Consider the following 13411-nt stretch of genomic DNA (forward strand, 5'->3'; position numbering starts at 1 on the left):
AACTTGAAGATAAACCTACACTGTATTGGTTTCAACACTGCCTCGGTTGAATTTGAAACTAAGAGCTACCTTGCTTGAGTTTTCAAAAGAGTTATGATGAGTTCTATCCTTAAGCTTTCCAATTGTCTTCTTATCCATGAAAGGAACATGGGAAACAACAAGACTAACACACCTCACCTTACTTTTTTGAAATTTGAAAGAATGCGTACAAGACATCTAACGAATCTAATGATGAGAAGGAATGGCTGCATGTGATAGGCATGGTTCAAGGAGTGACACGTGGTGTTGAAACATTAACAGATTTTGATGAAAAAGACAGCTAGACAAGATCTGGCAGGAATCCCCGATTTCGTAGCGCAGCCAGTGCAAAATCTGGGTTTTGCGCTACGAAAACACCTAGACTGGATTTTTGCGCTACGAAAACTCCTAGACAGTTTCATAGCACATAAGAACCTTGAAACAAGTTTCGACATATGATGTTCATGTGAGCTATGAGACCAATGATAGACTAAGACAGAGAATTGACCCCTTTTGACATACCAACAAGATTCTTAACAAGACTCCTATTCAAAATCTTAGACTCTAAAACAACATGAAAAGACCAGACCAAGACTGACACCAACCTTTTGACAAATTTAAAAAATTGATGCTTAGAATTTGAAATTTTTTCTTAAGTGATAACATTGTTGATGAAAATTTGCCTAAATCTAATGATTCCAAAGATGTTGCAGCTGATCATGATTTCATAGAATATGAGTACCAAGAATTCCCTGAAGAAGAGGAAGAAGAGAGAAGGACCATCACTACAAAGAAGGCTCCACTAAGTCACATCCAAAAGAAGCACTCGGAAAGTCAAATTCTTAGAAACAAAGAGCTTGGAATGCAAACAAGGAGGAAGTTGTTGGATAGTTTAAATCAAGCATATTTTGCATTATTGTCTCAAATAAATCCCAAAAGCTTCAACGAGGCTAGAGAAGATCAACTTTGGGTCAAAGCAATGAATGAAGAGTTAGATCAAATTGAGAAGAACAATACATGGGAGCTTGTGCCAAGGCCAAAGGACAAACACATCATTGGAACGAAGTGGGTGTTCAAGAACAAGCTAAATGAAGAAGGCAAGGTGGTAAGGAACAACACAAGACTTGTGTGCAAAGGATATACTCAAGTAGAATGTATTGATTTTGATGAAACTTTTCACCCGTAGCTAGATTAGATGCAATCATTTTATTTTTTATTTTTTATTTAATGGCCAAATGGATGTTAAATCAACTTTCTTGAATGGTGATCTAGAAGAGGAAGTTTATATAGAGCAGCCTGAAGCTTTTTTATTGGGTGATGATGAGAATCAAGTGTGTAGGTTGAAAAAGGATCCTTATGGATTGCAACAAGATCCAAGAGCATGGTATGCAAAGCTATACAAACATCTACAACAACAAGTCTTCAAAAAGGGATCCACGAACAACAATTTATATATCAAAATTGAAGGAGATCATTTTCTAATAATTGTTGTGTACGTAGATGATATTATTTTTGGGAGCGATTTGGAGAATATGGGCCAAAATTTTGCTAAGAAATGCAAAAAAGAATTTGAGATGTCAATGTTGGGTGAGCTTACATTCTTCCTTTGTTTGTAGGTCATTCAAGATGATACAGGTATTTTCATTTCTCAACCAAAGTATCTTAGAGAAAAATTAAAACAATTTGGCATGGAAGATTGCAAACCAGTGTGCACTCTTATGGTAGATGGTTGTAAATTGAGTAAAGATGATGAATCACCAGAAGTAAATCAGTCCATGTATTGTTCCATGATTGGAAACTTATTGTATCTAACTACTTCTAGACCTGATATTATGCAAGTTGTAGGATTGGTCTCAAGATTTCAAGCTAATCCCAAGGAGACTCATCTTAATGCAGTAAAAAGGATCTTCAAGTACCTTCAAGGCACTCTTGACTATGGATTATGGTATCCCAAAGGTAAACATTTCAATTTGGTTACTTTTACTGATGCTGATTGGGCTGGTAGTATTGATGATAAGAAAAGTACTTCAGGAGTAGCTCACTTTTTGGGAGATTGTTTGGTCTCTTGGGCTAGCAAGAAACAAAGTTTATCTCTTTGTCCACAACTAAAGCTGAATATATAGCAACAACCACTTGTTGTACACATATATTATGGATGAAGCAAACTCTTCAAGACAAGCATATTGAGTGTGAAGAGCCTCTTCCCATCATGGAAAACAAAAAAAGTGCAATAAGCATCTCCAGAAATTTGGTTTTTCATTCCAAGACCGGGCAAACGCCAATGAAATATCATTTTCTAAGAGAACAAGTGGTCAACAAAGTTGTGAAGTTGGAAAATATTGATTCAAATGAACAAATTGTATATATCTTCACCAAGCCACTTCCAAGGGAGCAATTTGAATATCTTAGAGAGAATATGGGTGTTGTGCCTTTTTGAAGGATTGAAGAGTTTTTCATGGAGTTATCTGCTGTCATATAGCCGCCATCGAGAGCACTTTCGACTGCAAAATTTGGAGAATGGGTGGTGATTGGTTGTTTGCATGCTTTTCAAGGCATTATGAATTATTTTCTTGCTTCTTCTTGCTTCATTTCAAGATGGATTGCTTCTTCAAGATGGTGTGGTCTCAAATATATTCAGGGGGAGAATGTTCAACAACTCAAGGGGAGTATTGGTTGCACCTCTTGAGGGGGAGTACTTCATTTTTGGCTATGTATCACATTGTTGTTATGTATTTTCTCTTGCCATGTAAAATCCCTTGCCATTGATGTCAAAGGGGAGAGAGAGTGAGTTGTGTATGTGCTCAACTTCATATTGTTATATGTAAATGTAATATTTATTTTCAGAAGCTACAGGTTGACATCATTGGCAAAGGGGGAGTTTGTTGGCATGTTTGTGTTGCCATTGATGTCACCTGTTGAAGTTATGTACTCATGAGTCCCTATGCAGAGTTTGTTGTATACTTGTTAAGGGTTGTCATGCTGATGTAAAATGTTGTCATAGTCTCATAAGGTCTGTAGAAGAGGTGTCATGAGGTAATAAGGCCTCATCTGAAGTTGAGCTACATGTGTGTTAGAGGTCTAGTTGATGATGTGTGTGGAGTATTGTTGAAGTTATGCAGTTGGTTTCTTGATGTCATGATGGGATTGGAAGGCTAATTTGCAGGTTGATATGATCCCTTGAAGCTCTGTTGCAAGGTCCAGATTTCTTGTTTTAGCCTATGCTCTGCCTTTGTTGCTAGGATGATGGGTTATGGGAGCAACTAAAACTTTTATGTCACTAGTTGGTTGTGTTGTTTGAGTGACTGAAACTTTTCAATCGCTGGTTGGATGTGTTATGCGAGCGACCGGTCAGATCTGAGCAGGCCTGTATGTGCGACCGAAAGAATTCACAAAATTTTCTCCAAATTTCATGCATTCATTTGGAATTAATTTTTTTTTGGCGAAGTCTATTGTCATAAATTTCTAGAAAAAGGTCGAGACAAGTCGTGGGGCCTCTAGAAGGTGATTAAAGTTGAAATTATCAAAAGGCTAGTGGAATGAGTGACATGATTTGGTAAAAAAGTCCAACTCCATCAAATCTGAAGCATGTGAATAAGTTTTGGGTAAGCTCCATCACCTGAAAGAAATAATTGATCTTAGATATTACAAATATGTGGAGAAAGGTTGCTCATTTGGTTGGTTCTCTAGTAGTGTGAGTGAGTGAGTGTGCATGTAGAGAAAGTGCACAAACTAGTGATTATAGCAGTGAGTTCAGAGCTTTAGTATTGCAGTGTATGCTTCATAAATTATTCGTCAGCGTTGTTTCAAAGTTGTGTGTAGAGATTGAAGATCAGTTTGGAGAGTGTGTATGGAGAGATTTGTTCTCTCATTTGGAGTATGTAATCGTGGTAGCATGAGGGTGCTTACTTGATGATCATTTTGTTTATGCGACAATTTTTTCAGTTCAAAATTATATTATCTTGTTGCATAATTGTTTGTACTTGGAGTGGGGGCTTCAAGCTAAGTGCATGTTGATTGTCTCTTGTAGGAGTGGGTGCTCCAAGTTGGTTGTGGCCAATATTTCTCATTTCAGTCAAGGAACGGGTGCTTTGTTGCTAGTGGTGGCTAGCTGATGTAATGTAAATGTGAATATTTTCAAGTAATAGATAATAAAAAGAAGCAACAAATAGTTGGGTCGTTTTTTTCCCTGAAGGGGGTTTTTTCCACCTAAAAAAAGTGTCTACATGTGATGATTGTGTTTTTCATGTGCATGATCTTGTTATATCTTTTTGAAGTAAATTTCCAAATAAGTTTTAATTGTAGATTTTTTTTTTTATATTTCAGTAATACTGATTCACTCCCCTCTCAGTATTACTATTGTCTAATAGATGAATTGTGGAGGGCTCAATATTTGAGAGCACAAAAGAGGGTGCAGATCACTGATGAGTGGTGGGAGAAAACTTTGCAGGAGATATGAAGGCGACAGAGAGAACTACACCAAATAGGAGTAGCGTTGAGTAGTCCAAAGTTGTGGGAAGGAGGATCAAGTTAGTTGGAGTCACAACAAGTGGAGGGTAGGGACAAGGCGAGTCCTAACCAAATAGGAGGGGCTAAAACCAGTGTTGCAGAATGGATGAAGGGAAGAAACGAAGATCGCCATGTACCAAAAAGAATAGAGACACAAGATGAATTAGGGACTACAATCTCAGTAGTGGGCCAAGATAACTATCCTAAGGACATCATGCATTTTGTGATGTGGATATTGTTTTTGAAGATGATGTGTCTCCTGAAAGCAACAATTCATTTCTCACTAGCAGAGGTAACACCTCCCCTGACCTTCCCCTAGCACCTATCAATACCTTGCTCATTTTCTTTCAAAATTAGTTAAAGTCATATAGGTTCAGATAATACATAGTACCCACACAACCAATACTTCTGGTGGTAGTGGTAGTAGTTTCCACTCAGATTTTCCAAGACCTTTGCAACTCAGTTCTCAAGGTTTCATACTTATATTTCCCGGTCAATCGAGAGTTGATGGTAACATAGAGGGTTCATTCACTCAATATCCTGAGTTCCCGAGACAAGGGAATGAAGATGTTGAGAAACATTGGTACTTGTGTGAAGCCATATGGAGAGCTCGCCAAACTCTAGATGCTACTAAACTCATTGAGTTTCATACCACCCTGAGAGAGAGGGATCTTAGGTGGTTCATTAAGTGGTCTTCTCTGCACCAAAATCCCTCAATAGATGAGGTTCAATGGGAATTTGTTCAAGAATTTATACTTCCATAGACAAATCAACAGGGTTTGTCAAAGTTGTGGAAGATCAAGCAACGTGAAGGGGAAAATGCACGGGAGATGATGCAACAATGTTAGATCCCTATAATACTAGTGATTACCCCATTACTATTGTAGTTGTATCCCTTATTAATATTGTTGTGCCCCTATTGCCCCCATATTGTTATTATTGTGCCCCATAGAAACCCTCTATTGTTATTTTTGTGGCTTTATAGTATTATTGTTAGGTCGGCTGGGTTATATTGTGACTCCTTAGACTCCTATATATAGAAAGGAGGTTTTGTCATTTGTATCATCCAAGAATTGTTCATTTATGTAATGTAAAGGAGGTTTCCCCCTCGAAGAGGCTGAATTCTAAGGCGTTGATCTATCTTTTCTATCTTTTCTTGAGCTGGTTTCATAACATTTGGTATCAGAGCTTTGGATTCTAGGGTTTCGCTGCTCCAAACAGGTCATCGTGGAATTTTCGCTATAAATTTTTTTTCTGCGACATTTCAGAAGCTAAAAAAAACAAACATTTGAGAAGAGATCACGCTGAATCTCGGGTCCGAATTTCAGAGCTTTTCGCTCTATATTTACGGAGATATGATCTGAGGAAGTTGGTCTTTTTGCAGACTCCTGAATTACATTCCAAACAAGTGACCTGGGGAAAATCGTCATAACTTTCTCTCTGAGCATCAGATTGAAATTTCGTAAGAAGGTACAGAAAGAGGATGGATTGTAGTTTTCTTTTATATATTTTTCAGAGCCAAAGGTCAAAACAATGACTCGTGGCACGTCATACAAGTTCGCTCTACTGAACTAGTCTATAATCAGGTCACTGTGGGAGATTTGGCATAACTCTTCCGTGGAGAATCCAATTTGGATCAGACTGGTGGAATTGGAAAGAGGACACAGAGGGCTATTGCAGGTTGCAATTTCAGAACTAGATGATTCGAAATTATAGAGATACATCAGATTCAATATCAAGCTCCTACAAAGTGAAAAAAGGTGTGTAGTTTTTTTTAAATTTTTGCATAAGCTTGGTTTGAAAAATTAGTTTGAAGGAATTCAAAGGGCATAGTAAAGCATTATTATCGGTAATTGATGACCCGAGGGAAGAAAATGCAAACACCTAGTAGGCAACCTAAAAGCTCTAGCATGACTCATGAAGAAGAGGAAGAAATGCAACATGATATATCAAAATTACGAGACCAAGTGCAACAAGTGTCACTTGCACAAAAAGCAACAGAATCTAAGATGGATGGTTTAAAGAAAGATGTAGAAGCTAAGATGGATGGTTTAAAGAAATGCGTAGAAGCTAAGATGGATTGTTTAAAGACAAACATGGAATATTTGAAGACAGGCATGGAAGATTTGAAGACATATTTGACAAAGTTTCTACAAGAAATGCTTACTAATGGTGAAAGGGTAGTAAAGGAAACTCATGATGAGAACAAAAGAAATGTTAATCATGATTTCATAGACTCTAATGTTGGATCAAAGACCCACCATATTCCAAAAATCGATATGAGGAAGTTTGATGGCAAGGATCCCGCAACATGGATATTATAGATGGAGCAATTTTTTGATCTCAATAATGTGCAAAACACACAAAAGGTACGTATTGCAACTTTATATTTGGAACCAAATCAGTTTGTATGGTATCAATGGCTTTGCTCTCGTAAACAAATTATCACTTGGGCAATTTTTACGGAAGAATTGACAGCACATTATGAGGATACAAAAAGCAACACTTTTTTTAGCCAATTGATAAGTCTCAAACAAAAGGGTTCAATAATGGAGCACATTGAGGAGTTACAAAAATTGAACATAAGGGTAAAAAATATTCTAGAGGAGCATAGGATTGATGTGTTCATAGGGACTTTAAAGGATAATATCCAACATGATGTTCGCCTTTGGGAACCTGATTCATTAGAGAAGGCATTCAGGTTAGCAAGAAAAATGGAAAGCAAAATTATGGCAACCAGGAAGCATACCACTCACAACTATAAAGATGGAAGTGTTGTTTCCCCTAGTCTTCAACAACCTATAAGGTTGACACCACAACAATTGGAAGAAAAAAGAGCAAAAGGGCTTTGTTACGGTTTTGATAGCAAATACACTAAAGGTCATAAGTGTGCTGAGAAGAAATTATTCTACATAGATTGTGAAGAGGAAGAAGAAAAGGAGCAAGAAAGGTCAAAAGAAGAGGATATACTCCAGGAACAAAGCCTAGATAAAGAAGAAATGAATCCGACCATATCTTGTAATGCATTGGCGGGAATTACCACTCCTCAAACCATCAAGATAGAAGGACAAATCAAGAAGAAAAAGGTAATAGTGTTGATTGATTCAGGAAGTACCCACAATTTTATTCATTGTAAGGTAGCAAAAGAATTGAATTGCTTCTTATATCCAGCACCAGAGTGTCAAGTGATGGTTGCAAATGGAGGAACAATAAATTGCTCTGGAAAGTGCCATAATATCAAGCTATCCATGGGAGAATATGTATTGACTAGCCCAATGCTTTCCATTCCAATGGGAGGTGCTGATGTTGTACTAGAAGTCCAATGGCTACAATCCTTGGGTACAATAGCTTTTAATTTTCAAGAACTTTTCATGAAATTTTATGCGGAAGGAAAGGAAGTTGAATTAAGGGGTATTACAGGGAAACCGGGAAAGATAATCAGCTCTAATAGTATGACAAAGCTTCTAAAAAGGAACAAAGAGGTGTAATTGCACAATTATGTTCGCTAGATGTTTCCACATCAGAATCATATATTTCTCCAGATCTCTAAAAAGTCTTGGACAATCATTCCAAGGTATTTGAGACTCCCAAAGGTCTCCCACCTATTCGTGATCATGATCATGCTATTCATCTGATTCCAGGAAGTGTTCCTCCAAACATCAGGCCATACAGATATCCCTATGCCCAAAAGAGTGAAATTGAACGTATGGTTGCAGAAATGCTAGAGGCGGGTATAATTCAACCTAGTCAAAGTTCTTTCTCTGCTCCAGTAGTATTGGTGCACAAGAAGGATGGATCATGGCGCATGTGTCCGGATTATAGGGAGCTCAACAAGCTCACTATTAAAGATAAGTTTCCCATTCCTGTCATTGATGAATTACTGGATGAATTGCATGGATCAATTTACTTCACCAAGTTGGATCTTCGTTCAGGATATCATCAAATCAGAATGAAGACTGAAGACATTCGGAAAACAACATTTAGAACTCATGAGGGTCATTATGAATTTTTGGTCATGCCTTTTGGCCTTACCAATGCACCTTCTACATTTCAAGGTTTGATGAATTCCATTTTCAAACCTTCCTTAGAAAATTTGTGTTAGTATTTTTTGATGATATACTAATCTACAACAAGTCTTGGAAGGATCATGTTGAACATGTTGACAGGGTGCTACAACTATTGGAGGAGAAACAATTATATGCAAAAAGATCCAAATGTTTCTTTGGAGTACGAGAGGTGGAATATCTGGGTCATATTGTATCTCATGAAGGAGTTAAGGTAGACCCTAGCAAAATTAAAGCCATTAAGGAATGGAAAATTCCCACATCCATAAAGCATCTGCGAGGATTTCTCGGGTTGACAGGGTATTATCGCAAGTTTGTTAAGAATTATGGGAGAATAACAGCACCTCTAACAACATTATTGAAGAAAGATGCATTTTCATGGACTCCAGAAGCAACAAAGGCCTTCAAACATCTTAAAGAGGCAATGTGCCAAGCACCAGTCTTAGCTACACCATACTTCACAAAAACCTTTATTGTGGAATGTGATGCTTCAGGAAATGGAATTGGTGCTGTTTTAATGCAAGATGAAAGACCCATTGCTTTTGAAAGTCGTCCAATCAAGGGAAAGTTTTTACACAAAGCTATTTATGAGAAGGAAATGTTGGCAATACTACATGCACTTAAGAAATGGCGACCCTACCTAATGGGAAGACACTTCAAGGTAAAAACAGATCATGATAGCCTTAAATACTTTTTAGAACAAAAATTATCCTTTGAAGAGCAACAAAAGTGGGTCACAAAGATATTGGGTTATGACTTTGAAATCATCTACAAAAAAGGGAAGCAAAATGTGGTGGCAGATGCACTCTCAAGAAAGGATGAGGATGTGGAAGCATTGTTGTGTGCCATTTCTATTATCCAACCCGATTGGATAAACGAAGGAAGGGAGGAATGAAAGAATGATGAAGAAGTGTGGGCACTTATTCGAAAGTTACAACAAGATTCCAGTACATCTGATACATTTAGCTGGAAAAATGATTCGTTATGGTACAAAGATCGCTTATACCTCTGTAAGAATTCCCAACTCAAACAAAAGATTCTTATGGAATTGCACACTTCTCCCTTAGGAGGGCACTCAAGATTTTTAAAAACTTACCACATGGTTAAGAAGGAATTTTTTTGGGATGGCCTTAAATCGGATATTCAAAAGTTTGTGGTGGAATGTTTGGTTTTCCAAAAAAATAAAGTTGAAACAATTAAGACCCCGGGTCTATTACAACCTTTATCCATTCCAAGCCAACGTTGGGAGGAGGTTTCAATGGATTTTATCACAGGTTTACCCAAGTCTGAGGGAAAGAATGTCATCATGGTGGTAGTTGACAAACTTACCAACTATGTACACTTTTGTGCATTATCACATCCATTTAAAGCCAATACAGTTTCTACTGCATTTATGGAAACAATTCAAAAGCTACATGGAAATCCAAAGATTATTGTAAGTGACAAAGATCCCATCTTTACTGGAAATTTTTGGACAGAATTATTTTCTTGTCTTGGTACTCAGTTAGCTCATAGCTCATCTTATCATCCTCAATCTGATGGGCAAACTGAGATAGTAAACAAATGTCTGGAAGGATATCTTCGTTGCTTTGTCTCTGATAAATAGACACAATGGGTCAAATGGTTGCCTCTAGCTGAATGGTGGTATAACACATCCTTCCATACAACAACAAAAATGACCCCATTTATGGCACTTTATGGATATCAACCACCATCCATCACATCATATTTAAGAGAAAATTCTAAGGTTCAAGCAGTGGAACATCACATCGAACATCAACAACAAGTCCTCCAACTCTTAAAGGATAACCTCGTGTTGGCACATAATAGAATGAAAGAACAGGCAGATCAACATCACAACGAAAGAAGTTTTGATGTAGGTAATTGGGTATTCCTACTGCTACAACCATATAAACAAATGTCCCTGAAGTAAGCTAAGAAGGATAATAAATTATCACCAAAGTATTATGGTCCGTACAAGGTGTTGCAAAAGATTGGTACTATGGCATACAAATTAGAGCTTCCTGCAGCTTCTCGAGTGCACCCATTTTTCCATGTTTCTTGTTTAAAGAAGGTTACAGGTGACAAGCTCCCAGTTCAAACAATATTGCCATAACTTGACGAGGAAGGAAAAATTATATTGGAACCGGAAGCAGTCACAGAGACAAGAACTAGACAGCTACGAAATCGATCAATTTCAGAGTATCTCATCAAGTGGAAGAACTTATCCACTGAAGATTCCACATGGGAGGATGAGAATTTTATACAGAAGCATCCAGAACTACTCAAGCGTTGAGGACAACACTTTTTTGAAGGAGAGGGGCATGTTAGATCCCTATAATACTAGTGATTACCCCATTACTATTGTAGTTGTATCCCTTATTAATATTGTTGTGCCCCTATTGCCCCCATATTGTTATTATTGTGCCCCATAGAAACCCTCTATTGTTATTTTTGTGGCTTTATAGTATTATTGTTAGGTCGGCTGGGTTATATTGTGACTCCTTAGACTCCTATATATAGAAAGGAGGTTTTTTCATTTGTATCATCCAAGAATTGTTCATTTATGTAATGTAAAGGAGGTTGCCCCCTCAAGGAGGCTGAATTCTAAGGCGTTGATCTATCTTTTCTATCTTTTCTTGAGCTGGTTTCATAACAAACAATTTAAGTACATTATTGGCCAGTTGAGTTACCATATCGATCCAAATCAACAGTGAAATTGGTTCATCAAGGCTTTGCTGACATTAACTTGGACACCATTGACTTGACAAAAGATCGAGACTCTTCAGGATGCATTAGAAAAATCAACCAAGATTGAATCTATGGAAGGGTAACCTCATGAGCACTGGGGGGGCCTACTTCCAATCATGTTTCCCTTATTGGACTACAATAACAATTTGTTGATCTGATTGAGAAGTTAAAAGATATGCACTTTGCATGGCCTATACAACCTCAAGTGTGGTGTACCAATTTCCATGTTAAAGGATATCACGCTACGGAGTGCACGAGGCTGAGGGGACCGGGTACATCCTCCATGCCTACGGATCCCTCTCCACCCTTGGTATGCATAATTTATATCAAGGTTGTTACAGGTCATTTGTCTCACCCGCTTAAAAGGCTTGAAAACAGATCAAGAAACATCCTTGAAACACTTTTTCATTATCCCTTTGCAAATCCCTAATCATTACTTCTCCAAAAGGTTTGAGTTTCTGGGTCAATCAGTTCAAAAAACATGTTTTTAGCCCCAGTGCACCCTCCATGGCTATTCACTTGCTATGGTTGCAAGCTGCATAACTGATCATCTGCACTAATCATCACATGTTACTCTACTCTATAGGTGCAACGATTCTAGAATTTTGGGAAATTTAAAAAATATTTTCAAATCTTCTCCTTCCATAAGCTTCTAAGGTAGTTTTACCTATATACCAAGATAAAGATCTCAAATTCCTATATGATCCTATTCTAGTGATATTATCTCTTATCCCTAAAGCTTATCCTCCCTCATATGTGGATGTCAAGCCTAGATTGAAAATTCCTGAACTACCACTTTCATCCTATAAATTTGCTGCCTCCCATAGAGTCTAGTTTACCTTTTGGAGATTACTGGTGCCCTCATGCTGCTGCCTTGAGCTTAGGGAATCATCATCCATTTGTGCATTAGGGTTGAGTTTGGATATTTTCTTTGTGGCAATGAAGGATAAGACAATTGTGGAGACATATACAAAGTCAACATCTATAAATGGTTGTAACTCTCTCTATTTATTAATACAAAAAGCACTCAGTTTTACTGTACTTGTGTCATGTTGATGCTTATGTATTTCAATGCCATGTTGACTCATTGATTAGAGATATTGGATTATGCTATGTGGATATTGTGGTTCCCTTGCTCATTTTAGTCTTTGTTGCAGGTTCCATTTATAGTGTGAGGAGCTAGAGTTGGATCTCACAAGAAAGGAGAAGAAGTAGACTTACTACAGATTCCAGGTTGGTCTCTTTTCCATATTCTAATATCTCTAAGGAAACCGTAGATATTTTTTCCCTCTGTTGTTCTAGAACAAACCACTAGATCTAGGCAGTTCATTTTTGTTTGCAGAAGTAAATTTTCCATATAACAAATTGGTGACTCCACTGGGGATTGAGATTTCCCTTAGTGGCTTCCTTTACCTTAACATTTTTTCACCTTTCAAAGCGACCTTAATTGACTTATTCAGACAATAATTGACCTTAACAAAACAAAATTTTGAGATTGGTAGGGTTTCTTTTGCCATATTTTGACCAAATTAACCCCAACACACTCTTTGTTCTGAGACAAAACGCCTCAGTGCGACCTTTTCTATCTGGAAGTGTGATGAAGCACGTTGGTGCCCACTCTGCATTTGCGATGATCCTGTAGAATGCAAAAAATTCATTTCTTTACCTTGCTCTTTGTTATGCATTGGTCCAGAAGGTTTGTCTCTAAATTTGTCTGTGTCTCTCAAAATCCATCATTGAGTTTACATTTGTATTGATTTCCTTTGATGAGAGTTTGTTTAATTTTTCTTTCTTCTTGTCATTAGGGTTGTAAACACTTGAGCTTGATTATTGATTGGCTAAAAAGATTTTTCATATTACAGTTGTAGTCTGTGTGAGTTATTTTGGTCAATGATCTAGCTTCATTTTCATTTTCATTGCATTTGAAATTGAAAAGGAAATGAAAAGAAAAATTTTAGTTTCTTAATAATTTTTTAGTGTTTTTGCTTTCATTTTGGCAAAACATTTCCACCCGCAATCACGAATTGTGTATGAGTGTTACTCGCCTTTGAGTGTCCTCTCTTTTGTTCTTT

This window comes from Pinus tabuliformis, chromosome 6, assembly GCF_031772625.1.
Source record: "Pinus tabuliformis cultivar Carrire ecotype Pingquan chromosome 6, CPIR1, whole genome shotgun sequence".
NCBI classification, from domain to species: domain Eukaryota; kingdom Viridiplantae; phylum Streptophyta; class Pinopsida; order Pinales; family Pinaceae; genus Pinus; species Pinus tabuliformis.